The sequence below is a fragment of the Meleagris gallopavo genome, chromosome 2 (assembly GCF_000146605.3).
Source record: "Meleagris gallopavo isolate NT-WF06-2002-E0010 breed Aviagen turkey brand Nicholas breeding stock chromosome 2, Turkey_5.1, whole genome shotgun sequence".
Taxonomy (NCBI): domain Eukaryota; kingdom Metazoa; phylum Chordata; class Aves; order Galliformes; family Phasianidae; genus Meleagris; species Meleagris gallopavo.
The window spans coordinates 58874836-58878967 of NC_015012.2; the positions used below are offsets into that span (position 1 = coordinate 58874836).

Genomic DNA, 4132 nt, shown 5'->3' on the forward strand with positions numbered 1-4132 from the left:
TTAACTTCCAGACAAGTGGCTATAAATGCACAGTCTTTCCTACTGGAACTGAGCCATTAGTTCCTGTGCAGGGCACAATAGTTGCTCTGGGCCAGGAACACAGAGAAGAGGATTTACCCCAAAATGAAACGGTGTTCTTTGTGTCAATACACATATGTTACGGCTATCAGTATAGCACAGCTTACAAAAAGTTTTCAGAGAAAAATGAAGAGTAGGATTTCACTAGTATAAAACAAATGATAGTTAGATTGTAGGCCAGTTCTTTACTGAACCATGGGAAAGACAATATATTCAGAATGCCTGGGATGGAATAAGAGATTCTTGCTCACTTCCTCGAGTGTGCAAGCTACCTAAATCACTGTATTAATTACCAGCTACCCTGGCAGACTGCTCCTCCTTTCTCTAGAGTGGGAAGAAGAAGGGATTAGCAGTGCCAGAGTGGGAAATGATCTGCTACTCAGGCTTACAGATGCCCAGCCTGCCTGTATCTCCAGGAAACCCTGAAGTCACTTACTTTCCTGTTTTTTCTTTATGTAGGAAAGAAAGTATGTAGAATAAAGGCTGCAGTCCAATCATAAATTAAATAGTATTTTCAATATAGTCACAACTTTGTCAAGTTGCCCAAAGTGTAGTGAAGATGTGGAGAAGGACTAAGGAGGGAGTGGAATAAGCTCCAAATGAACAAACAAATAAGCAAGCAAAGAAGACTACCGAAGAGAAAACAAGTTAATATGCAATACCTATAATCCGCTATCTAGAGCAGGTTGATCAGCAGTCTCCTGTTTTTCACACTTTGTGCCACACTGTGTATGCAAGCCATGACAAGACTCTGAGGAATCAGGGAAGCTGTATTCTGGCTGGCATATGAAGTCATTCCTCAAGTGCCACTGCATGTGACATGAGGGATCATTCCAGCATCTTTGCTTGCCTTCAGGACTTTTTTCTAACAGGTGCAGCAGATGAACTTCTCTTACAGCCTTCCTTGCGCAAACGAGACCAAACCATCGCCAGCCCAGGGTGCCAGATGACGGAGGAAGGTAGCTTTGCTCATACCACGAGGACTAGTGGCATTCTTGTGAATGAACAGCAGGAACCTGCTCTTCTGCAGAGAGAAATACTGAATGCTCTGATTTACTGCCACCATGGGACTGGGAGGAGAAGATATTTGAGCTTCCCAGAAGCTCAGTCCTGGTACATGAGCTCCAAGACATTCCCTCAGACAAGAACCATCTTGAATTGCAATGCAAAATATTGTAACCAAGACTGGAAATCTGCTGTAGCTTTGGATTTCTTTATGTGCCTACAGTTTTCACAATCCCAGCTCAAATCACATTTTCAACGGGAGAAGGCACCAAGGCTGCTGAGGCAGGTCAGTTCAGTGGTGGGAGTCCTGTTGCAGGCTCTGGGCTCATGTAGATGGCAGTGAACCAGTTCCAGCCTTCAAGGACAGTCATTCCCCTTCTCCTCTCCAGGACCTTTTCCCCAGAGTGGAGCTGATGTCCTTTCCCTGATGTCATGCACAGATGGGCAGCACTCAGGGCCCTTACTGTAACTGAAGACAGGTAAGTGACAGCCCTGATTTGGTCTTTCTGGACTGTGAGAGCAGTCACAGCGAATGGGATTGTAGACAGCAGATTTAGACAGTGATGCATGGAAATGATGCACAATTTAAAATATTCAAGTAAAAGGGAGAAGAATGTAACTCCCTAAAGGGCAGATAACAGCACTCCTCAGTAGGTCTTATGGTTGGTGTAATGAATGGCTTATATGGTTTTCACTTTTTAGTTGCTATATATACAGATATATAGCTTAAAAAAAAAAAAATCCCAAATTATTGACAGCTGTTTTGTCCCTCACTTTATTGATCCAAAAGTAAGGACTTTTGCTGAAAAGAGGAGATGGTGGTGAAGATTCGTTGGTTTAGCTTTCCAGTTAATAATTGTGTCAGAAGCAGAAGAGGAAGGAAAACTGCCAACATTTCCTAGCTAGGAATAACATGGTTAACTGCAAGAAAAGTACAAAAAGGATTTGGGGCACAGCAGACTACAAACAACTTACCAACCTTTAATCAGCCTCAGCAAATCTTGGATGTGAAAAGCAGCTTTCCTTCTTTGAACATTGCCTAGCATTTTTCAGACTTTGGGGTTTATTTTCCCCTGTCCTTCCTGAGAGCCTTCTGAGTTACAATAATGGCTTGTTATCTGGAGAGAGAAGCATTCCTGAAAAGTTTTTTCTTTGCTTTTGCTCATGAATTACTGATGGAAATGAACAGCTGGCAAATTAAGTCTCCATGGTTCTTAAAAATTAATAAATAAATGATGTCTTCAACATCAAGGTTAAGATCTGTTAGAGAAAGAAGCTTTTTTCCCTACCTTTTTGTACCAATCTTGGTTCAGTTTTCTTCAGTGACACTTGTCCTTTGGGATACATCTGCGCTGAAAAAAAAATAGGGAGAGAAAACTGAATAATATGGGATGACCTACTGACAATATATTTTTGTTTGTGTAAAGGTTTAAACCTGGCTCTTTATTGTAGCATTGGTAGTACCTTTGAGCTTAATGTTTGGAGACCCTTGCTATGGTAAAATACTGAACTTATACTTTATTTAAACTGTGAATATAGCAGCCCCATTAATATATATATGGATGTCCTTGCTTACAGACCAAAGAAGTTCCATTCATGTAACAGATGCTATGCAATTTTTTCGACAACACAAGGCTACTGCACTGTATTTCTTTTAGCTCTGACACTAATTCATTCTGGTGGTGTATTTTTGCAGTTGTTTTCAGTTGATCAGTGTTTTTGGTGGACTGCAAAGGAGCAAAAGTGAGATGCGGAACTCATACTAAAGGTACAGTTGAAACAACACTATCTTTCTCAAAACTTCTTTTTCTATTAACTGAAAGTCACTGCACGTCTTTTCATTTGCAAATTTTAAGAACTATTGCAAGTGACACGATCATCTGACAATACTGACAAATATTCTTTCCAGCCATCAAATGTATCTCATATATAACAGTGGATCTGAGGCAAGCTGTGTTGTGACAAAGGATTTAACTCCTTGAAGTGTCCCATTTCCCCCTTCTCAAAAACAACCGTGGAACTAGAATGATCCCATATTCACTGCTGTTAATGACAGATTTAGAAAAAAAATGTAAATGTTGTGTTTGCTTTTAACCCTTACTTTTATCATAAGTTTATACTTCCTATGGTGAGAATTAGTTCTTCCTCTATAAAATAAGACATCAGGTTAAAGAAAGAGGAAAAGGCAAATGAAAGAAAAAAACTCACTGTAGTATTCCCAGAAGACATCATGGCATCAACTGGAAAATTTCACAAGCTGTCGATGAACATCAGAGAGTAAAGGCCCATTTGGGCTGTGGCTTTGCTGAGTCAATCTGCTAACACTTCATCAGGAGTGTCAGGGGTCCTGATAAAATGATAATGACGCTGTGCACTGGGAAAGGAGGACATAAATAAGCTTCCTAATTCCATTTCTTTTAGCATTTCTTTGTATCCATATGTTCAAATCATATCACACCAGTCCAGTCTTTGTACTCAGAGAGTTCCTCTGAATTGGATTATATAATATACTGAAAGCTGTATTTCTTGCAGTGCCTTTGGGTTTTGTGTGTGTGTGCTTTATTGCACTCTGACTGTGTTTTTGTACATGTAGAAAAAAAATAAAAGTTACTTCTCCCAGTCCTTTTGCTAGGAATAAGAGATGGCTCTTGGGAGTCATTTACTATAAAAGCTTCTGATGAATAGATGAATTTATGTGTAAAATAAACCCACAAGTATTACAGAGAAGTTCAGCAACTGTCCTACTTTAACACAGCTGACAGCACAAAGCAAGCAATCAGCAGGTACAGCACTGTTCTCTCCCACTGAAAGATCCCCATTAAACAAAGCTTTGTGACCTTCTCCCATGGAAAGGGTGCTGAGTGGGCAGCAGTGCTGGGCACACAGGTCAGCAATAATGCATCCTGCTCCAGTTCATACAGAGGACCAGGTGATGAGCATTAAAGACAAGAAACACAGATGACCTCAGAAACAGTGCCCCAGGGAAACAGTGGGTCCATCAGCACCATGAGCATGATCCTCTCGCCCTGCATAGGATGCCAGAGATATG

The 4132-nt window shown here is 40.6% G+C and overlaps 1 long non-coding RNA gene across 1 annotated transcript; it reads left to right on the plus strand.

Annotated features, from left to right (window-relative positions):
• Positions 1–223: 223 nt before the first annotated feature.
• Positions 224–3735, plus strand: LOC104909787. Its single transcript, XR_792599.3, has 3 exons — positions 224–1369; positions 1473–1562; positions 2780–3735. It is a non-coding gene; the product is annotated as an uncharacterized LOC104909787 (long non-coding RNA).
• Positions 3736–4132: the final 397 nt, after the last annotated feature.